The sequence below is a fragment of the Miniopterus natalensis genome, chromosome 8, assembly GCF_054644295.1.
Source record: "Miniopterus natalensis isolate mMinNat1 chromosome 8, mMinNat1.hap1, whole genome shotgun sequence".
Lineage (NCBI taxonomy): Eukaryota > Metazoa > Chordata > Mammalia > Chiroptera > Miniopteridae > Miniopterus > Miniopterus natalensis.
In genome coordinates this window covers 50,147,631-50,172,717 of record NC_142088.1, presented here as the reverse complement: position 1 = coordinate 50,172,717, position 25,087 = coordinate 50,147,631, and the positions used below count along the sequence as shown (strand labels likewise).

The window sequence follows — 25,087 nt, the reverse complement described above, 5'->3', positions numbered from 1 at the left end:
AAACTCTTTTCCATATTTATACCAAGCTTCTCAAATTCATTACAGGTAAAGACTACTAGTCTACTAGTTCATTTGTGTTAGCTAATTTTATTGTACTTAAAACATAGCAATACCCTGGGATCAGTTGAGTCACACTTGGTTTATGAATTTCATATTGAACATCTCTCTCAAGACATATATCTAAATGAGATGCCATTTAACTTATACAGCAAGATAATTCTTACATAAACATGAAATATTATATACAAACATAAAAAGCAGAGGTCCAGAACATTCCTCTAACAACATTTCACATGGATTTATTTGGTTATGCTGTTCGATCCATATATATGGGTTATATTTTAAACAAAGGTGCAGAGAGCAATTATATTTCAAAATCTGCCTTAGTAAATACAACCTGACTTACAAACAGAATCAATTTATTTCATGTCTTGATAGACAGGAGTAACATTACGAATATGACTTACACAATATCCTCAGATAAAATAAGCCCACTACAAATGGAGAGACTCATCCACTTAGAGAAAATATGGCCAATAAAAATCTTAATTTAGAATTTAGTGACCTCTCCCAAGAAGACATACGAACAGCCAATAGAGATATGAAAAGATGTTCAACCTCACTAGCAGTTAGAGAAATGCAAATCAAAACTACAATGAGATACCACCTCACACCTGCTAGAGTGGCTAGTATCAAGAAGACAAGCAACAACAAGTGTTGGAGAGGTTGTGGAGAAAAGGGAACCCTCATTCACTGCTGGTGGGAATATAGACCGATTCAACCACTATGGAAAGCAGTCTGGCAATTCCTCAAAAAATTAAGAATAGAGCTACCATACGACCTAGCAATCCCTTTTTGGGGTATATACCCGAAAAACTTGAAAACATATATTCACAAAGATATAAGCACCCCTATGTTCAATGTAGCATTATTCATGGTGGCCAAGATATGGAAACACGTGTCCTGCAATAGAGGATGGGGTACAGAAGATGTGGTGCATGTACAATGGAGCACTGCTCAGCCATGAGACAGAATGAAACACTGCCATTTGCAACAACATGGGTGGGCCTTGAGAATATTATGGTATGTAAAATAAGTCAGACAGAAAAAGCTAGGAACCATATGATTTCACTCATATGTGGGATATAAAACTAAACTCATGGACACAAACAGCCGTGTGGTGGTTGCCAGAGGGGAAGGGGTGGGGGGTGAAGAGGGTCTTAATATATGGTGAAGGGAGAAGATATGACTTTGGGTGGTGGGCACACAGAGCAATATACAGATCTTGTAACATAGAAACCCACACCTGAAACCTATATGTTCATATTAACCACTGTCACCCCAATACATTTTTAAAAAATAAAATATTATTTAAAAAAATAAAGTATTTTTTGCTGTTTAAAAAAAAAAAAAGAATTTAGTGGAACAAAGAAGGAGTGTATGACTTATTTCACAGTAGAAGAGAATTCCAGCATAGTACCTTCACCTACTAGGTTTTCAAACAGTTACTATTAACGAGGACATACAAATCTGAACCAAGGATCTCTCCTTTCCAACAGTTTTATTCCTTTTCCCAAAGAACTCTTATAAGGGCTGGGTGATAAGTCGACACAAACCAAGGTTTACATATGCATTAGGCATACTGAAAAGAAGTAGGGGAAACAGGGCTGCCACTCCTCCAAAAAAGTTTCTATGAGGACATGAGATTACATATGAATAGGTAAGGCTCTCCAGCCACCCATGAAACCCTTACCATGGTCTATCACTTCTTGAAGCTCCATCTCACCCACACACATAGGGATACAGGATGACGGGAGGAAAACTGGACCTAGCAATGAAAACTACTATCCCAGCTGTTCATAAGAGTTGAGTTGCCATATTACACCAGGATAACTGAATATCTAAAAAGTTCAGTTTCAATATCATGTTTAAGGAATGATTACTGAAATAAACAGATTAGAACAAACCTATCCTTCCTAGGCAATAAGGATTTTAGAAAAGCTTCCAGAGAGAAATGATGTAGACTTCCATTAGCTGCGTAGTGGGTGGAAAAATATCTACTGGTATTTGGGCAGTCATTCCACAAAGAACCAGGTAGGCCTGGTTCAGAAAACACCCCAAACTTTGAGGAAGGATACTGTAAATACTCAAGCTACAGCTTAGAGAGAGGGCCTGTCTTTCAGAAACTGTATATCTATTAAAATACAGGGCCAGCAAGGAAATCATCATTACCACCTGTGTGCTCTCCTCTTCACAATTTGTGACATCCTAAAAATTTCTTTTGGGGTTTAGAGATGAATAACTGAAAGTACTAAGTCCATTTCCACCCCCAGTACATTGTGTCCTAGGGTGTGAGTAAGAAAAAGGGAAAAGATAAGTGAAATAATCTAAGATAAAATATCCAAAGAGGTAAGAGTCCGAAAGTTGGCATTATTAAATAGGACTGATAAATAATCCATCACTCACATACATGCCTCCTGTTCAACATCAGGTATAATACTTTGCAGGATAAGCCAACAGAAAAATAGTGGTACCCCTAATGAGATATCTAAACTAGGTAATGAAATTATAGATTCGTGGGGCCCCCAAATACAGTTTGCAGTGATAAGAAAACAGGGCCTTCTGAAAGATGCTAGATGGTCATCAAAGAAAAGCTGGTGGCAGCAGAGGCGATGTGGACAAAAAAATAAACACAAACACCTGAGGTTTCCTTCTAAAATGTAGCCTCATATATTAAAGAAGTACAAAATCTGGAGAAATATTTTAAGAACTCTAGAAAAAGTTTATTAGGCAACAGATGACTAGCTGACTCAAAAATAAAATCCAGGCATTAAATTACTACAAGAGAGAAAGGAGGCAAAGGAACTCTGGACAATCTTGGAAGAAAGAAGAAAGATAAACAGATGACCTGGGAAGAGCAACAGGGAAACAAAGACACCCCTGGCTGTCAATCCATCCACATTTGGTGTTAAGACTAATAAAGGCCAGTGTTTGCATAGTAGCCACCAACATACCTTGAACACCATTCCATTCAGTCTAACAGGGTTACTGGCAACAATGTTGGTCTGCATCATTCTAGAATGACGACAGATGCGGGAGATGTGGAGAATGTCAGACACACACAGAGACCTAACACTAACCCTATCTTCTTAGTGGACTTGGAAAAGCTTTCAAAGCAAATGGAAACATTACATCAACCAGTAAAGGGGAGGATTTCACAAATTAGAACATTAACCTATAAATCTATATAGACAGTTTTTTTTCTCTTTTGTTGTGGGTTTTTTGTTGTTGTTATATGTAAACTGTGGAAGAACCATACTCTAGAATAGATCCTATCAAGAAATGGCAATAAAGAAATTAACCAGGCAAATGACAAAATTATATCTAAAAAGAACACTAATTAATTCTAAGTACTGGGTGAAAACTAAAACTTGGAAATATATTCTTCCCAGAAAAACAACAGTAGTATCTCTAAAAAGTTTTCATTTGAATTTCACATATAGGGGTGGGGGAAAGTAGGTTAAATTACCAGCCATCATTACCTAACAAGATAAATAACAAGTAAGGATACAAAATAATAACACTAATAATAATAAGATGACAAATAATACAAATAAATAATACAATAATAAATAATAATAAAAGAAAAAACTTTCATGGACTCACAGCTGTAAACCTACTTTTGCCTGCCCCTGTATACTAGCTCCAGAACATTCAAAAGCATTAAGTCTATTTGAACATGTGTCTGGTTATGTATCAGGGATTAATTTAATTTGGGGAAATTAGATGTGGTTTTTAATCAGTGCACTAAGATACTAGGAATCAAATTAGATCCAGGATTCATTTGAAGCTTCCCACCACGTGACAACTAATCTTCTAAATTAAATGATAAAAGAATACTTAAAAGATGAAAACTGAGAAGGGACAGAGGAGATAAGACTTAGTTACATGAAAGGTACAAATACTTTTAAAAAGAAGAAACTTAAAAGTTTGAAAAATTGAGGTTTGAAAGGGATCATATTGTTTCTAACTATAAGTAGAGATATTTTGAAATACAAATAACAGCAAGATATATTTGATTTCTACTATTAAACAGCCTAATAAAGAAATAATACAATCACCAAGGTTCAGCAGGTATCTTGAAATGAACATTGACTTTGGTATTGTTTTACCCTCTTTAAATTTTATTTTTCTAAAAAAATTAATTTTATTGTCATAAGAACACAATGTGAAATGTACCTTCTTCCATTTTTAAGCATATCACACGCTATTGTCACCCACAGGTACAATGTTGCACAGCAGCTCTCTCGAGCTTATTCATCTTGCCTAACGGAAGCTTTATGCCCACTGATTGTAACTCATTTATCCCTCTCCCCCTTCCCTGACAATCATCATTCCACTCTTTGGTTCTATATGTGTCTGGTTATGTATCAGGGAATAATTTAATTTGGGGAAAGTTTGACTATTGTAGATAACTTATATAAGTGGAATTATTCAATATTTGTCTTTTTTGTGACTGGCCTATTTCACTTAGCATAATGTGTTCAAGGTTCACCCACGTTGTCACCCATATTGCAGAATTTCCTTCTTTTTTTAATGCTGAATAGTATTCCATTGCATTCATATAACCACATTTCTTTCTCACACATCTGTTGATGGACATTTAGGTTGTTTTCACATCCTGGCTACTGTGAATAGTGCTGCAATGAACATGGGAGAGGTAATATGTCTTCAAGACCCTGATCTGAATTCTCCTGAATAATTACCCAGAAGTGCAATTTCTGGATCATATGGTAATTCTTGAGTAACCTCTATGCTATTTTCTACAGTGGCTGCACCATTTTACATTTCCACAGTGTGCAAGGTTTCCAATTTCTCCACACCCTAGCCAACACTTGTTGTCTTTTGTTTTTTGATGAGAGCCATCCCGGAAGGTGTGAGGTGATATCTCGTTGTGCATTGACTTGCATTTCTCTGATGATTAGCAACATTGAGCATTTTTTCAGATACTTATTAGCTGTTTGTATGTCTTCTTTGGAATAACGTCTGTTAAAATCCTTATCCCACTTTTTAAATCAGGTTACTAGTTTTTTTACTATTGAATTGTAGAAGTTTCTCATGTACGTATTTTGGAAATTAACCCTGTGTAAAACATTGCAAACACTCTCTCTCGTTCCATAGGCTGCCTTTTCATTCTACGGACCGCTTCCTTCGCGGTGCAGGTGTAGCCTTGCTCGTGTACATCTGTTTTTTGTTGCCTATGCTTTCGGTGTCATATCCATGATATCACTGTCAAGACCAAGGTCGTGACGCTTTTCCCCTAAGTTTTCTTCCAGGAGTTTTACAGTTTCTGGTCTTACACAGAAGTCTTTAATTCATTTTGAGTGGTTTTTGTGTATGGTGTAAAATAAGGGTCCAACTTCATTGTTTTGCATGTGGACACGCAGTTTCCTCAACACCGCTTGTTGACCAGCATAGTCTTTTCTTATTGTGTATTCTTGGCACCCTTTCTGAAGATCAGCTGACTGCATATACACGGATTTATTTCTAGGTTCTCCATTCTGTTTCATTGGTCTGTAAGTCTGTCTTTATGCCAGCACTATACGGTTTTGATTACTGTAGCTTGAAAATTTTGAAATCAGAAAGTTTGATGCCTTGGGCCTTGTTCTTCTTTCTAAAAACTGATTCGACTATTTGTGATCTTTTGCGGTTCCATATAAATTTTATAATTGTTCTTTCTCTCTGTAAAAAAATGCCATTTGACATTGATAGGGATTGCACTGAATCTGCAGATCACTTTGAGTACTAAACATTTTAACATTGTCTGATCTCCCTCTTTAAATTTTCTATTTCACTTAGTTTTTTATCTCTTTAAATTTTTACTTTCTTATCAGCTCAGCAATACCACATAAAAACACTTCAAATATTTTAATTTTTCAGTAGATTATTCAAAGTATTTAAGTCTATCATAATCCTGTGTTCAAGTGATTATTGTTGCATTTTTAAAATTTTTTTTTTGCTTTTAACCAAGTGAAAACCTATTTCCCCAAAGTTTTTCCCAAGACTAACCTTTGTTGATGACTTAGAAACCCCATATCTCGTTCTCAGTTCCTACTCAGGTGTGGAAAGACTCACTAGGTTCAAATCAATATTAAGGCAACTTGCCTCAGAGGCTTGAACAAAGAGAACAAAATGGTTTCATGAAATATCCTCTGTCAATTTCTTAAAATTGCTGGCTATTTCAAACTCCCTATGCATCAAGTACTCTCATGTATACATACCCTTTGATGAGAAATTTAAAGGAAGTTTCTGATTAGTCGTCTTCCTTTTTATTTCCAGGAATTACTTTCCTGATTCCTGAACAATATTCTTCTCAGGATGACCTATAATATTTGCTATTACTATTTCCATACTGAATCTACAGTGTAATTCATTAGTTTGTGTGCTTGTGATATTATATATCCCTCCTACAGAAATTTGCAATTAGGTCAAAACATTTCCCTATTCCAGTATTGCTACCCACTTCCTGGGACATATGACTTTATCAAGCCAATGAAACAAGGCTGCCTTTTGGCTTAGTGGTCCCTTCACTGATCTATGAAAATAAAGGAAACATTGTTCCCCTAACTCACATTGAATTCCAGAACTTACACTTTTAAAAGTCATCTTAAAAATCTCAAGTAAAATGCCGCTAGTCTTCTCTCAGACTTATAAAGTATAAAATGTTAACATATATGAAGTAAAATAAATTAATATAAAATGACAAACAGCATATATTGAGAATATTTTTCAAGTTAGATATAATTAAGAGTGATTTTACTTTATAATTCAAAAGGGAAACTAAAAATTAGTATTTTAAAATTGGGCAGAAATATACTAAGTTACACTAATTACTTGTGGAAACATCCATACTTATCATTTTAAAACAAATTCCTAGAGAGTGAGAAATAGAAATTTGATGACCATGTACAACCAGAGGGCTTAATTATTTTACTAAAATTTACTTTAAGAGGTGGCTCTTTAGCCTGGCCGGGCATGGCTCAGCGGTTGAGGATCAACCTAGGACCCAGGAGATCAAGGTTCAATTCCCGGTCAGGGCACATGCCTGGGTTGTGGGCTCAATCCCCAGTCAGGGGCCTGCAGGAGGCAGCAGATCAATGAGTCTCTCATCATTGATGTTTCTATCTCTCTCTTTCCCTCTCCCTTCCTCTCTCTGAAATCAATATTTTTTTAAAAAAGAGGTGGCTCTTTAGACATACACATGTTCTCATGCATAACACATGGCTTTCTGTTTCCTTTCATTTTTTCCTTTTAAGAAAAGTATATGGTATATGCTGAAGCCAGTGTTCATTTAATCTAATCTTTTACATACTCTAAACTATAATAGAAAAAAAGTAATGCTTGATGCAGTCACTATAGAGAAGTTTGACAGTTCTTAAAAAAGTTAAACATAAAATTACCACATGACCTAGCAATTCCACTCCAAGGTACACACATACTCAAAAGAATTGCAAGCTGAGACTTGAACAAATATTTGTACATCTAAATGTCCATCAACAAATAAATAGATATGTGCAGTATGTACAATTTATTTAGGTTTCTGAGCCCTAAAGAGTAGTGAAGTTCTAATACATGCTATAACATGGATGAACCTTGAAAGCAAACATTATACTAAATGAAATAAACCTGACACTAAGGACAACTACTATATGATTTCACTTACAGGAAATATCTAGATGAGGCAAATTCTTGGGGATAAAAAGTATATAGATTCAAGTCTACCAGAGTCTGGGAGGCAAAGGAAATGAATAGCTAGTGCTTAATAGTTACAGAGTTTTTGTTTGGGGTGATGAAAAATTTTGGAAATAGTGATGACGGTTGCTCAACACTGTAAATGTAATTAAAGACAATGAATTGTACACTTAAAAAATTGATAAAATCGCAACTTTTATGATACGTTATTTCCACAATTTAAAAAACTTAATAATGGCCAGCCAGTGTGGCTCAGTGGTTGAGCATCAACCTAGGATCCAGGAGATCACGGTTTGATTCCTGGTCGGGGCACTTGCCCGGGTTGCGGGCTCGATCCCCAGTCGGGGGCGTGCAGGAGGCAGCCGATCAATGACTCTCTCATCATTGAAGTTTCTCTCTCTTCCTCTCCCTTCCTTTCTGTCTAAAAAAAAATCAATAAAAACATTAAAAAAAAATTTGAAACTGAAGACATTTAAAACAACCCCAAAAAACTTAATAATGTAATATACTAAAATCCATTGGATTTTACACTTCAAATGGGCGGATTGTATGGTATGTTAACTTCATGTTAATAAAGATCTTATATAGATCAATTAATGGTTGAAGCCTTTCCTCAATGCTTGAGGCTCAGGCTCCTTTTCCTTAAAGGAGCCTTTCCTGATCATTTTAGTGGCCCTTCTCTAATCACCAACCCATGTGTCTGACTTGTTATGTCTTTCACTTAGCAATTAATTTAGCCTCCTTTTGACATCTCGGGTGTTTTTAAGTTACTGTTACAATTAATATTTGATTATGCTTTGTTTACAAAGCTAGATTAGTTGCTCAAATTATCAAAGCAAGACCCATATTTAATATTTGTATTTTGTTTACCAAACAAGATTAGCAGTAACTCAAATTGTCAAATCAGGACCTAGCCTTCTACTATCTTCAAATCATTAAACTAAATTCAATTTTATACTTGCACAACTACATTAAGTAAAAGTTTCTATACAAATGTTAAGAGAAAGCATTCTGGGGGAAAATAATGAGAATACTAATTTCCCAGACACTCCAATTAATCAGGATATAATATAATTAGCTCAGTACAATTATTAAAAATGTGTAATAATAAAATATTTCTAACAGGAAATTTTGATTGGCCAGCCATTTTTCTTTTTCCTCAATTCAATCAAAGACAAGACACTGTCAAAATAAAAAAATAAAACAAAATAGGAGAGAAATACACTAACACTTAACATACCATAGTATCCATGGGGGATGCCTGAAAGTGTGTATGGTACCAAACCCTATATATATATTGTTTTTCTTATACATACATAGCTATGGTAAAGTTTGTAAATTAGGTCCAGTAAGAGATTAACAATAACTAAGTATAAAATAGGGCAACTATAACAATATACTGTAATAAAAGTTAGGTGAACATGGTTTTTCTCACAGCAAAATAGCACAAATTTCTTCTTCCTTCTTCACAATTTCAGATAGAAGATTCGTTCTTACTATAGATCTCAGCAACCTTAGCATATGATTTCTTTCCTCATTAAGTCAAGAACTTTCACCTTTCCACTTAAAGGAAGCACTTTACGTCTTCTCCTTGGCCTATTGGAATTGCCAGCATCACCGCTCTTGGGCTTTGGGCCATTATTAAGTAACATAAGGGTTCTTTGAGCACTAGGAGATGAACACAAGCACTGTGACAGTCGATCTGAGAACCGAGATGGTTACAAAGTGATTAACAGGTGAGTGGTATATAGAGCAAGGACATGCTGGACACAGGGATGATTCAAGTCCTGAACAGAGTGGCAACAGATTTTAACATACAATTCACAATGGCACACAATTTAAAACTGTTCATTTCTAGAATTTTCCATTTAATATTTTCAGACTGCGGTTACCCATGGGTAACAGAAATTGAAAAGTGAAACTGGGGGCAACGGGGGGACTACTGTATGGCTATTTTTTATGCTTCAGGGGAAATGTTCAGGACATATACTTCTAAATCCTGAACACAACTAAAATACGAAATTACACAGATAATTTAGTTACAATAAAAAAGGGTGTTTGGGGGACAACCAGAATTTCTGTTTACTTAAAAAGCTCATTTAAGTGGTTTGGGGGACTGGGTAAGAGAGGTGAAGGAATTAAGAAGTACATATTGGAAGTTACAGAGGAGTCCCAAGGAGATAAACTACAGCATAGGGAATATAGTCAATAATGTTGCATTAACTATATATGGTGCCAGGTGGGTACTGGAAATATCAGGGGGGACCACTTTATAAAGTATATGATTGTCAGATCACTATGCTGTACACCTGAGACCAATACAAAATAATACTGAAGGTAAAATGTAATTGAAAAAAATTTTTAAGCTTATTTAATGATTACAGTGATCTTAAAATAAATTCTACATATGTATTTGAGGTGTAACGAAAATAGAAGACTTTAGAGAAAGGGATAGGAAAGACTATATATATATACATACATATGTATATTTGTTTCTTTAAAAAAGTAGTCTAAAATCTTGAGAAATAAATAAAACAGCACATTTGAAATACAGTCATATATTTCTAGAACAGAAATATAAAGGGCACGTAAATTTCTTACCATGTCATTAACATATGCTTAAAACAACCTTTTAGGCTAATCGACTATTTTAATCCACAACAGGTTGTTCTTTTACAAAATTAGTTCTTTTTAAATTGTGTAACATGTGTTTGCTAAAATATTTCTTTCCCGCACAAAGTTTGAATAACTTGCTCTTAAGGGAGTCTTTAAAAACATATCATAAACGTAAACAGTATTAACTCACATGAAATTTAAGAAATAACTACTTATACTTTAACCTAAAGGTAAAAGTTTTAAGTTTTTGGAATATGGCATCATTACCTAAGTCTGTTTCAATGAACACCTATATTTCTATTCCCTCCCGAAGTAGAATGACCTACGTAGAATGACCTATGTCTTTTTTTCAAAAGTGAAAATACCCACTGGCATCTCAGAGGATAAATACTGCTTTTCCAGCCAGAAACACAACTATTTATCAAATTCGCTTCCCTAGAAAACAGCTGATAAAGGAAGCAAACAAAAATGGTTTCCATCAGACAAAGTATGTACATGAGTTAAAACTCATTCTTCATTAAACCCTCATGTCCTTAATCTCTGAGGTTTTATAACTGGCATGATTCCAAAAAGTTTGGGCTGTGATTCCCAGGGTCAGAGCATATTAGAAGAGGGATGAAGGTGATGACAGCAGCTGTAACTGTCCAAGCACGCATTAAGCGCTATACTGGGAACGGGCGAGTGTCTGTAATAGGTGACCGCGCTGAAAGTGGTACAGGAACCCAAGAACCAAGGCTTGGCTCCATGATCAAGAATCTACAAACCTCACATCACAAGGCTATCAGTATGTTACAGTACAGACTAATGTTCAAAACGACAGCTTCTTGAGACCTTAAACAAAAGTTGAAAATTTTACAAAGCTAAAAATGTCAGACATTTTTAAAATAAGGAGCACGGGCAACAGAATCTAAAAACCTAAATTTGAATCCAAACCCATCACCTAATATATCAATGACCTTAAGCAATTTTTATCTCCCTCAGACTCAGTTTCTCCAAATGTAAAATGGGATATTTACCTTACAGCACTACACTGAGAATCAACGTATGTAAAAGCACCCAGTACACTTCATGAATACAGCATCCACTGAAATACTATGCAAACTTAACTACTCAAAATAATTTGTTCTTTGAGGTAAACAATTTTATTACTTTTTAAATTTTATTACTTTTCAGATGTTACTCTGGAGTTCATAAATACGTAAAGCAAAAAAATGCCAAGATTCATTTAAGTGTATAAAGAATGTTCTCCAAATCTCATCGTAAACCACCTCTTTGACTGGATAAGTCCAATTCATTCTTCAGCCTCAACACAGATGGCATCTCCTCTGGACGCCTTCTCAAAACCTCTACATGCATATCTAAGAGACACTTAAAAATCTACCTTATCCAAAACAAAACTCCTGATCCCCAATTCTCATCCCAAACCGGCTTCATCTAAAGGCCTTACCTATCTCACAGCTGATGGAAATATCCTTCTAGTTGCTCAGCAAAAACCTTGGAGTCATCTCATCTTCTCTGTCTCATATCCCACATCCAATCCACCAGAAAAAGTTTTTGATTGTACCTTATAACATGCTATCACCCTTCTCTAAGCTACCGCCTTCAATTACTTAGCTTAGTCTAAGAGCCTTCTTACCAATGGTCAAAGCCTCATTATAATCTACAGTTGACCCTTGAACAATGTGGGTTTGAACTATGGTCCACTTATATGCAGATTTTTTCCAATAAATACATATAGTACTGTAAAAGTATTTCCTTTTCCTTGTGGTTTTCTTAAAATAGTCTTTTCTCTGGCTTATTTTACTGTAAATACAGTATATAATATATATAATATACAAACTATGTGCTAATCAATTGTTTATGTTATTGGTAAGCCTTCCGGCAAACAGGTTATTACTAGTTAAGTTTTGGGGTAGTTAGTGTTTTACATGAATTTCTGATTACGCAAGGGGTCGGTGCCCCTAACCCCTACATTGTTCAAGGATCAACTGTATTCTCAACATTGCAACTGGAGTGATACTTTAAAAATACAAGCCAAATTTACTGAAAGGCCTGCAATGGTTCCTCTACGTTCCTCCTACCCATTACCTCTGTCACTACCTCCTCCTACTCTCCCCCTCCTCCCAAACTCTGCTCCAATCACACTGGCCTCTGTTCATAACTCTAAACACACTAGGTATGCTTCTTGTCTCAAGCCCTCTGCTTGAAAGGCTCTTCCCAAAGATAAATATGTAGCTAACTTGCTTGTTCTTGCAACCCACCACCACCACAGCCTCTTATCCTGTTCTACTTTTTCTTTCCTCCATAACACTAGTCACCTTCTAACAAACTATATACTTTACTTATTTATTATGCTTATTGTTTATCTCCACCCCATTATGATCCATAAGAGCAGAGACCTTTGAGTTTCTTTACTGATATATCCCATGTACCTAGAACAGGACTCAATAAACACAAATTAAATATGTAAATAAGATACATTAGATACTTCTTTGTGTCTCTTTTAGCATCCTGTGCTTACTCCTATTATATCAGTTAACAAACTGTATGGTAATAGTCTTGTTAATTTTCTGCTTCTTCCACTAAAGTGTAAGTTTCTTGAAACAAGAGATTTTCCTTTCCACCAACCAGTACTTCCTTACAGTGCCTGACACTCAGCAAGCACTCTATAACATTTGAGAAATTGATAAAAAGAAAAAGAACACTGTCAAAGTCAAAGATGTAAGCATCTTTATCATCTCCAGAATATAAACATGATGCTTAAAGCAGGACACTGAAGCCTGAGTTGTGGATTCTAGATTCTGTTAGAATTGGTCTGGCTCTGGCACTGACTGAAAATGCTCTGAACTTCCTTCTTCTTCTTCTTCTTAAAAGCAGGAAATGAAATTCCTATATTTAAGCTGTACTCCCTATACCAAAAGGAAAGTAACGTTCTAATCACCAAGGACAAAAAGTTGAAACCAGGAGAGTTCCGCACAAAAAGACCTTGTTAAATCCTGTCTTCCTTTAGCCTCCCCTCATAGTTTAGTCTCTCTGTTCAACCGAATAAAAAACAAGTAGGTTTCACCATTTCCTTGGGTATTCATTCCTTATACACACTCCCATGTCACACAAAACTTGTATTAAATAAATTTGTATGCCTTTCTCCTGTTGATCTGTCTTATGTCAATTTAATTTCCAGGCCGTCTAAAAAGAACTCTAAAGAGGGTAAAGGTAAAAGTTTGTCTCTCCAACAAGAGAATTAGCTGTTTTCATACATATCAGGCATTAAATGACATCTATTATTTGTTATTACACACTAAATAGAGGAACTACTATAAGTCCTACTTCAGTAACTAAGCTGAATATTCACTAATCAATCTTTAGAATCTCCTTAGAATGTGCCAATAATTTTCATTAAAAGTTAATGAGTTACCTAAAATAACTGATTAATAAGCATTTGCAAAAAAAAAAAAAAAAAAAGTATCTTAACACTCAACAAAAATAAGAATCTATTTACATTATCCCAGAATATTTTTAAGTACTTCTGGATGTTTGGTTCTCTAACCATTCCATAATAGCCTTCAATGTTTAATAATTTCCTGTTTCCTTTAACATGATCAGGACACCTAACACTAGAGCTTAAAAATTAAACATCTTACTACTTAGACGAACTATAGTGATATGCCTAAAATAGGTATAAACATTCTTCCCTCTACTCTGAATAATCTCATTTCCAGGAATAAGGCTTTTGAGAATAAGTTAAATAATTTAAGTATCTAGCTTCCTACCTCTCACTTCAGTCGAGTATCCAACAATAGGCATAATCTTTGGTAATGATATATTAATTAGTGAGCATAACTAACAGTTCTGTTCAAAGTAAAAGGCCAGTTATATGATATTTATTTTTAACCTTATTTTCTATTATTTTATAATAGAAATAATTTTTCTGTTATTTCCCTGTCTACTGTGACTCCTAAATGTTTTCCCATCTACAGAGGCAGTTCTTCATTTTAGAAAGTATTTCTGAAAACTCATGTTTTATAGTTTGTACTATCATAAAGAAATAAACAAATATACGTATTTTACTTAGCATGCATATAGACAGCAGACAAGAAAACTTAGCTAAGCAGTTTAAATGATTGTCCCAAGACCACAGATGGAGTGACTGCCAGCTTTAGGATTAAAACTAAGAAGCTCATTATTTCCTGCTTATATTCTGAGTACTTAATATTGTTTTCACATCATAAGGATTTCTGAACTAATTTAAGAACAATAATTTAATAATCAAAACAATTATCAACAATTATGACAACATATAAAAATCCATTTAGGAAATTCATTAAATAAAAATTACAATTGTCTTATCCAAATATTCCCTGAATAAATAAATTTGATTTACTACTTAAGTTATTTTTAAGATTTTGCTTAGAGTCCCAAGAAAGTGAAAGCTTAATATAATTGATCATTTCATTGTCTTTTTAAAAAGCTAATTTCTTTAACCAAAATCTACAATAAGTACATGAGATGGTTGGATCTGATACCAAACAGAAATACTTCTTCATTTAAAAAAAAAAAAAAAAATCCCCCAAAACTTAAAACAGTAGTTTCTACTCTAATTGTAAACTTCAACTTCAGGATATATTTATAACAGACATATCTGTGAAAAGGCAATGATAAAACGGAAACACCAAAGACTATAATTGCATTTACAGGAGAAAAAGACACACAGGCTAACATTCAGAGCTTACTGTGGAGAGGGTTTAATCAGGAAGTAGCCATTATCCTTTCGATTCAGAGCAGTGACAGCACTCCAAAGCAACAAGCCGAGAAAATGCTCAGTTAAAAGGCAGGGAAGAATACCTACTATTGTGCCCTAGCTCTGCTGACCCCAGAGGTCACCATATGTCTTTTATCTAACGCTCTCATGAAAGCATAATTCAAGGAAGCATTTACAATGCTTTATTTGATGAAACACCTAAAATCTACCTAGCACAACCTCTCTCTCTGTTACTCACAAAACATGGCTGTCTTATTCAGAGATTAGCAATTATTGTAATGAGATACTGTCGGAGAGGGTCAAATAGTACTTCCTGCAGTTTACACATCTTGATTTCCTGGTAAACAAACTGCAAGGCAGGTGGAGCACTCAGATCACCAGTAACCGTGAAAGCTCACGTGACAGCGCTGAGCCAGGTGAGGGAGGCGTCTCAAGATTTCCTCCTTAATTTTATTAACGTCAAAACACACAATCAAGAGTTCTGTCTTCTTTTTTTTAAGGAGGGTTTAGTCCTGACATGCAGAGGTACCCAGTTTACAATAAGGAATGCATGAAAAAATTTGTTTAATAAGCAGGTTTTAAAAATTACTTCTAGCAACTAAACTGTAAAATCAAGGCAATGCTAACAAGGTTTAAAAAAAAAAAACCCAACCTAAGAGTAACTACTTAAAACCCAAACACCTACTAAATATCAGGGTATTTAACTGCTTCAGGAAAATAGATAAAAGAAGTCTCTGAGTTAATTAAAGAGCAAATTAAATTTTTAGTCAAAGCATAAGCCTATTCTTATTAGGACAAGCTCCTGCAAAATAATACGACTTTATAACTTACGTGGCAGTCTTTGAAAAAATTTTTTTAATTATATGAATAAAAAAGATTACATAACTTAAAGCTATTTCCGTTACCATTTTAAATTCATATTTAAAAAACAAAAAAATGAAACAAAATATTTACCTGTGAGCATTTTTTAAAACTACATATATTGTTAGTTTGAAAACGAAGTTTCTGTCACAACTTTAAAAATATTTAGGAGATTTTTTTTTAATCTACAAAATTGCATTTATCCTAAAAAATGTTTTACATACTAAAGCCATGCATCTGTGTCCTATTATTATAAACATGCACACTTTGATTTTAATGCAGAGAGCTCTTAGCAGCCCTTTTACAACAATATAACCATATCAAGAAATTAAATTACACTACTGCAGGCTTGTGTTTCCTGTTTGCAAAATAAAATTCTAATATACTTAAATGGAAAACAAAACGAAGTGACGATAAAATAAAAAACAAAAAGAAGACCCAAGTAGATAACTGCCAAGAGTACAGAATCTCAGAACAGGTCTCATTACAAATATTTATGTGTCATTTGAAAGGGGTATGTATTCAGTAGGGAACAACATTAATGTAAGTCACTAATCACCACCTGTACTAAGATGACACATGGAATAGCAAATTTTCAGAAAACTATGACTAAGGAGTTACTTCCAGCTGAATTTATCAAATTAAATAATTCAAATATCTATAGTTACCTGGAATGCAAAACATAATCCTTTAGTTCCTTTATAGAAAATTTAAGATCTAATTCCTACGAAATAGGTAGTTTTGACTATGTAATTCAAATACCAAAACAAAACAAAATATTAAATTAGAAAATTATTTCAGTTATCCCTGATTATCTTAGTTTCCCATAATGGGTCAAATTTAGAGAACAATAAAATAAAAATACAGAAGTAAAGAAAATAAATTTGAAATTTTGTTTCATTTAAGGTAGCTCTTATCAAGAGTCAGCAAGTTTGGTATTCAAAATTTACAATTCAGCCTGGCCGGTGTGGCTCAGCATTTGCACATGAACCTAGGATCCAGGAGATCGAGGTTCAGTTCCTGGTCAGGGCACAAGCCCCGGCTGCAGACTCGATCCCCAGTCGGGGGTGTGCAGGAGGCAGCCGATCAATGACTCTCTCTCATCACTGATGCTTCTCTCTCTCCCTCTCCCTTCCTCTCTCTCTGCAATCAATAAATAGATATATATATAAATTTACAATTCAAAGAGCAGGGAAAAAACCAGGGTGATATATATGGTACCCTATGAGTTAGGAGGGGAAAACTTATTGAGCTGACATACGAGAAAAAGGCACTTTTTTCTCCTCTAGGATGTATTTCAGCCCCACTTGTTCTCAGTCAGGCACTCTTATGTAGGCCACACTCAGCACAAACTACACTTGGTAACTCTGTAAAGGCAAAAACTTCAGAAAGGATTCCCCTGCCCCCCAGCAAGTCTAAGAACTCACAGAGGAGATTAAGAAATCCCTACAATAACCCTGGTCGGGTGGCTCAGTTGGTTAGAGCATTGTCCTTATATGCCACAGTTGTAGGTTCAAGAAGCAACCGATGAATGCATAAATAAGCGGAACAACAAATTGATGTTTCTCCCTGTCTCTCAAATCAATAAAAAAACCAAATTTGTACAAAACGAAGAGGGAGGCAGAGGAAGGTACACAGAAGGAAGAAAGTCTCTGACTTTTATTTGCTTGCCTTCTGTGGGCAATAAATGGGCTTTACGTGGTTATTCCAAAATAATTTTAGGGTGACTTACAGAAATATGAGAAATACAACAGAATGCTCTCAAAATATAAATTAATATGAATAAAAGGAAAATAACAGAAAACAAGAAAGATGAAACACAAGATAAAGCTGGAACAAAGAAACATCTATCATAAGGCCTTGCACAATTATAAGATGTAGGTGGTTCAGCTTGGAGCTTCCTAGCAATAAAGTGGAAAACAAAATCAAATCAGAAAATACTCACTCTCAATGTGATGTATTTTACAAACAAGTAAGCTCTTCCTAGCACTCAGAATTGAGAGAAATTTCTTGTATACTTTTCAATAAAACAACACTGAACAATACAATAACTTTCTCAATAGCATCTTTACAAAAATTCAGTAACAAATGTGACATGCAAGTTTCTTTTAACATTTCCTCAATGCAAGCCAGAGTCATAACAATGTAAGGTTACCCAGAAAATAAACCATTTTGCTAGGAAGGATTATGCAATTTGTCTAATATGGATCTTTAAACAAAAAAATAATAATCTCCAGGATCTTGTTAAATTCACAGTCCATTTTCATATACCAAATTCATATTTCATTTTTTAAATTCAGGTTCTACTGCTGGATGAGTTAGTAAAAAGGGCATGTAAGCGGTAATTGTGGTTCCAGATGGGATGAAGGAAAGGACACTGGTGGGTAGGTGCAGATACGTGAAAAGGACCTCTTTTTTAAACTTAAAACAGTCCCTCTCTTCTTCATTGGTGACTTTCTATGATACTGCTCAATTCAATAGCCTGGGAGCCTAATCTATGATGATTTTTATTCCTCCTCAGTTTGGTATTTCTAAGTAAGTAGAGAAATCTGACTTAGAGTTTCTATATTCCCCATTCAGTCTGCATCAATTTAGATTCATTTCAGAGCATGAATCTTCACATACTTTTACAGCATTTGCTTATTTATTATGTTACTGGTGGGGGGAAATATACAGCAATATTAATATATAGGTAATTTCCTATCACCCATTTTATTATACTGTACAAGAAAAATCAAGGTCCACAATGGTAGTATCTCAACTAACTACTACTAAAATTAACAATGCTACAATTTGATTTTCATGTGAGGTAAGCAGATAGAGGCAAATCATATCTTCTATTACAGTTGGGTCAGTCTCTTCTTTGACTCCCAAGGATGGCAGATTATATTCTCCCACCTCCCAAATTATGTTTATGCTATTTTTCCTTGCTCCCCCACTTCATTGTCAGTTTAAATCTCATCACTTTCTGGATGTTCCTCCACTCTCAGGGCTGATATCTGGGCCCATTATAACTTCTTTACCTGATTTAGCTCTATAGTACAGTCTAATTCTTTTAGGGATCTTCCTACTAGATTTTAAAGTTCCTTGTTTCCTATTACAAACTGTGAAGAAGAGAATGCAAACACTCAAAATACAAATTAACCTGATATGACGCATTAATAAACTGCTGTACCAATTCATAACAGCTCGTGTTTTTCCAACATGACCAAGATATTTACTAGGACTGCATCAGGTGAGCCAGAGGCCAATTTTCTAAGTGGTATATAATCAACCCATGGTAATAAAACTTTCAGCTTTTCTATTTTCAAGTTTGTCAAAAGAACTTTAGTTATGAGGAAAACTTTTAAGAATACTCCCAAATTATTGCCCAGGCTCAAAATGATAAAATTAATGACAATGGTTTGATCCATATTTGAACTCATATACATAGCCCAAAGAATCATGCCATCTACTCTTATTAAATAAACTCTTCCAAAGGGTAGCCACTGAAACTTGTTATTGCTGAATTTCCTACTTTACAAACATTCAAATCTATGTATAGTAATCTTAACATTCAATTTTTGCTATTGCAAAAGGTAATGGTATTTACATTTGGCATAATACACTTGCTCAATATTTTTCTTCCAATAAGAAAAACCACTCCTAACATTTAAAAATATATGTTAGAGACCTAGCTGGTTTGGCTCCATGGTTAGAGCGTCGTCCCCAGGACTAAAAGGGTCCTGGGTTCATTCTGACCAAGGGCCACACCTTGGTTGCAGGCTCCACCCCAGTTGGGGTGCGAGCAGGAGGCAACCAATCGATGTCTCTCTCGCACGTTGATATTTCACCCTCTCTCTCTCCTTCCCTTCCACTCTTTCTGAAAAACAATGGAAAAATATCTTCAGGTGAGGATTAAAAATAATAATAAAAAGAAAAGAAAATAAAAATGTTAGAAAGTATATGCTTAAGAAACTCATTAATATCAGCTTAAAGTAATTCAACATTATATTTTTGTTTATTTTAAAAGTTATAGGATGATTTAAATGGTTACACTGTTAGCCACCTTATCATTGTTTACTTCAGGGAACAAAACTAGGAAACATACCACTTATATAAATTGAAAAGCTTTTGGACAAATTTAACAACAAAAGAAAAATATATAATTCAATTTTCTTTCTTTTCCTAAAAGATAAACTGAAAAGAGTAAACCAAAGACAGGTACAAATATACATTTTTTCATTTATTTCAACATAATAGATACACACAGAGCCTGTGAGAATACAATATTCATTTTGCTGCAGAAGAACAGACATTGCATAACAATGAGATGTGCTAATGAAATCAACCATCGGCTTGGAATACATATGTATTAAACCAAGACCTCAGTGTCATTTTTTTTTGCATCGTTTGTTGTTTCTTTCATTTTTTCTTGACCTTGTCAGTATTATTGTCCCTTAGATTTTGGAACTTTGGTAAAACAAAATCAAGACTATAATATTATAGTGTGCTACTTTTTATTCATCACATTTAATTTTTTTTTTATCTTTGTTGTTGAAAGTATTACAGATGTCCCCTTTTTTCATCCATTGATCCCCTCGACCCCACCCAGGCCTTCCCCATACCAATGTCTGTGTCCATAGGTGATGCTTATAAGCATGTAAGTTCTTTGATTAATCTCTCCCTATCCACTCCCCCAACCCCTGCTTTCCCTCTGAGATCCCTCAGTCTGTTCCATGCTTCTATGTCTCTGGATCTATTTTGTTCATCAGTTTATTTTGTTTATTACATTCCACATATGAGTGAGATCATGTGGTACAAACAGTCCAATTAAAAAAATGGGCAAAGGACCTAAATAGGCACTTCTCCAAAGAGGACATACAGATGGCCAAGAGACTTATGAAAAAATGCTCAAAGTCACTAATCATCAGAGAGATGCAAATTAAAACCACAATGAGGTATCACTTCACACCTGTCAGAATGGCTGCCATCAACAAACAACAAGTGCTAGAGAAGATGTGGAGAAAAGGGAACCCTAGTACACTGCTGGTGGGAATGCAGACTGGTGCAGCCACCATGGAAAACAGTATGGAGTTTCCTCAAAAAATTAAAACTTGACCTGCCATTTGACCCAGTGATCCCACTTCTAGGAATATATCCTAAGAAACCCAAAACACCAAGCACAAAGAACTTATGTACCTCTATGTTCATAGCAGCACAAGTTACAACAGCTAAGATCTGGAAACAGCCCAAGTGCCCATCAGTAGCTGAGTGGATAAAAAAGCTGTGGCACATTTATACCATGGAATACTACGCAGCTGTAAAGAAGAAGAATCTCTTACCCTTTGGGGCAACATTGATGGAACTGGAGAGTATTATGCTAAGTGAAATAAGCCAGTCAGAGAAAGACAAGTACCACATGATCTCATCACATTTATTTGTAATGTAAATTCCAACTGTTCTGCTTCTATAAGCACTATAAATGCACCTGTGGGGCAGGAGGGATATCAATGGATGCTACCAGAAGAAACAAAGAAGGTTTATTTCTATAAAAATTTTTGGATCAGGTCCAAAACAAACTTTTATCAACATTTGATATAAATTCCATATGAAAACTTTTATAGCAGTTAGTGCTTACTAATATGTAATAAGAAAATAATATACTTTAGTAATAATATAATTCCTCCACCAATTTCTACTACTGACAAGTAAAATAATGTAGGGTTGATATAAATATCAACATGAAGATTATTCTAATATTTTTACATAAAAATCATAATTTCCCCCCTAAAAATGCTCTGTTGTCCTGGTCTACAAAGTTAATTACCAGTTTCCATTACCAAAAATGAGGAATTCTGAGAATTTTCTTAAAGATTTATGATTTAGTTATTACAATTTTCTATAAAAGCCCAGACTATGAAAGTATTTGATACTATATACCTTAAGGAAAAGTATTAATGTCCCTCAGAAATGATTTAAATTTTTGAGTATAAGCTATTTAACTAAGTCACTTTCTGCCCTATTGGTTGGTTGTTTACACAAAATAGGCTTTCAATTCACGTGTGCTACACATAACATTAAGAGCCTAACCTGCTGTTGTATATAATTGCTACTAAATCATGATAATAACAGCTTTTTTAAAAAAGCAGTACTTATACCAACTAAAACAGCATTAGCCAAAAAAAATTGGTCCCCATTTTTATTTTTATAATACTTTAATATCTAACCTCAAACAATATCCTATAAAATAACAAAAGTCAATCAGCTGTACAATTCTGTTGGGAAGGTAAACCCAGTAGAAATTTCTTATTAAGCTTAAACTCTCTGAAAGTTGCCGCTGACAGTCTAATAGTTCTCAAGACTATTTTTTAAAATCTTGAAAGATAATCAGACCAGTGATTAATGAATCCACACACAGAGTATTTCCTTTAAAAAAAGCACCCGAAATTTCTATTAAAATGGCAAAATATAAATCAGACTGTAGAGAAACAGTCTAAACAAATGTCTGTGGCAACACTGAAAACCTACTTTCTCTAGGGCAAACAATGTAATACTAAAATGTGGTGATAGGCTTTGGAAAGTCATCTAGCTTCTTGCTACTCAAACTGTGGTCCACAGACCAGCAACATTTGTTTGTCAGATACAAAGAATCTCAAGCCCCAACCCAGACCTACTGAATCAGAATCTTATGCACATTAAATTTTAAGAAGCCACGATTGAGAAAATTCCTCAGCCTACCTAACAATTCCTATACCAATTCCAGTAACTTCTGATATTCTAAGTGCTCAGAAATCCATATCAAAATGCAGAATATTCAGAGCACAATTTATTTGTCCTACTCAAAGCCAATTACCTACCATTTGCTTAATTATTTGAAGTCTAATATTCATAAGGATACTGATTTTAAATTTGTGGTAATAAAAGGAATAAAGGGGAAGGAATAATATCTTTTTGTAAGATCTTGGCAAATATTTCAATAAATGGATAAAATTTAAGTACTTACACTCTCTTAACAATTCTTTCAAATCATATTAGCAAAAGGGTTCTTTCTTAAATGAAATCATGTGGAAAAGCCCAGTACAGTAAAAAAATAAGTGAAGGGCTATTCTTTGGGGGAGGGGAGGCACCCAGCAATAACCAACTCATCTCAACGGAAACAATTCATATGATTCATCAGAGTACAGTTTGAAAGACTCTGACTTAAGGGAACTACTTAAAAGTCTAAAAACAAACTAAACAACTGTTATGCTAATCACAAATAAAGTTTACTATTCATCAGAGCAAGTCCTAAAGACTACTACTGAGAAACCTACTGTTTAATTTAGTTTAATTTATCTTATAGCGTTTTAAAGAACACTACATAAAATTATTTAATTAAGCATCTTTTTTTAATTCAAATTGATCTTTCCCCAAATAGGTCTAACTGGTGAAGCTGGATTTTATTGTTACCTTTAATTAAATTATTTTAGTTAATAGTATGCATACCATACACAAGGCATTATGTTATGTGCAACAAGGGCAATACAGATGAACTGATAAAGTATTCTACTTATCACCTTGGAAGGATAAGACAATACACAGAACATAAGTGCCATAAAAGCAATATACAGTTGACCCTTGAACAGTTTTGAATTGAGAGGGTGTCCTTACACATGGATTTTTTCCAATAAACACTACTGTAAATGTATTTTCCTTGTGATTTTCTTATTAACATTTTCTTTTCACTAGCTTACTTTATTGTAAGAATACACTATATAGTACATATACATTCAAAATGTGTGTTCATCCACTGTTTAGGTTATCTGTAAGGCTTTCAGTTAACAGTAGGCTATTAGTAGTTAAGTTTTCAAGGAGTCAAAATTTATACATGCCCCTAACCCCTGCGTTGTTAAGGGTCAACTGTATATATTGTACTATGGGAGAAATATTAACTGAGGATGTCAGAGAGGCTTCACAGAAAAGCGACATCTTAGATGAGTCTTGAAAAGTGTGTTGGATTTTGAAAGGCAAAGGTGGCTAAGCAGAGGAACCAGGAAAAAAGGCATCCCAAGTGGAGGGAAAATATATGCTGAGGCCCAGAGAATGAAAAGCATTGGGTATATTCAGAAAACAGTTTGAGGTAGCTTGCAAGCTCCCCAGGAATCAGGAGTTGTTCATTTTATATCACTAGCTATAAAACTACAAAACTATAAAACCTATAAAACTTAAGTGTTAATGTATCTGTAGCACATAGTAAGATCATTAACTATCTACTATTTGAATGAACTAATAAATAAATGAATGTAATTTAGCCTGGCTAGTATGTAGGGCATATGTAGAGAATCATAGGAGATATGGCTAAAATAAGGATCAGGACCTTATTGAGACAACCTTGAATAAAATATTAAGTGTTTTCACTTAACATGGCAAACAATGGTAAACTGCTTGCATTAGAAATATTGATCTAGCAGTTTTAAATAAAATAAGTTGGAGCAGAAAGAGACTTCCAATAAGGATAATGCAGTATTCGGTCTGTTGCAGCAGTTTAGGCAAGAACTAAGGGGTTGAACTAAGGTGGCAGAGCCAGAAATATGGAGATAAGTACAAATATTAAAGATAATTCAAAAAATTGTTTACTTCGTGGCTGGTCAGAGTAGAGCAAGAAATAAAAATTTTTATTGTAAACGTAAAACCTGTTGGGATTCACAGTAGGTTCAATATAAAGGGAATGGTAAGGCAAAAATTAAGAAAATCCCAAAGGTTGGCAAAAATGTAGAGCAAGAAATGTCCTATGCACTGGTGATGTAAACTGGCATTGTGGAAAGAAATTAAGCAATACATAGTAAAATTGAAGCTGTATGTAGTCTATGTTGCAGCAATTCCACTTTTAGATATGTAACCCAGAAAAGTTCTCAAACAGGTACATAACGTGTCATATACAGATATGTAAACTGCAGCACTATTTGTACAGTGAAATACGGGAAAATGAAAAAATTAAAATATTGTAGAATGTTTATGTAATGAAATATATATAACTGTATACAGCAGTTACAACGAATAAATAAGAGCTACACATTGTTAACATAGATATATATATCTTTAATATACAAACACGACCACTTGAGGGAAGTAAAGGTT

The 25,087-nt window shown here is 34.5% G+C and overlaps 1 protein-coding gene across 10 annotated transcripts in view; it reads right to left on the bottom strand.

Annotated features, from left to right (window-relative positions):
* Positions 1–25,087, bottom strand: part of LOC107541990 (bromodomain adjacent to zinc finger domain protein 2B) — a 294,279-nt gene that overhangs the window by 190,839 nt on the left and 78,353 nt on the right. Inside the window, exon 1 of one of the 10 annotated variants that reach the window (XM_087819824.1) lies at positions 15,099–15,313. The exons of the other annotated variants lie outside the window; for them this stretch is intronic. The gene's annotated coding sequence lies outside the window, so the exon portion shown is untranslated. Of the gene's footprint in view, positions 1–15,098; positions 15,314–25,087 lie in introns of those variants that run through there. 10 annotated transcript variants of the gene reach the window in all.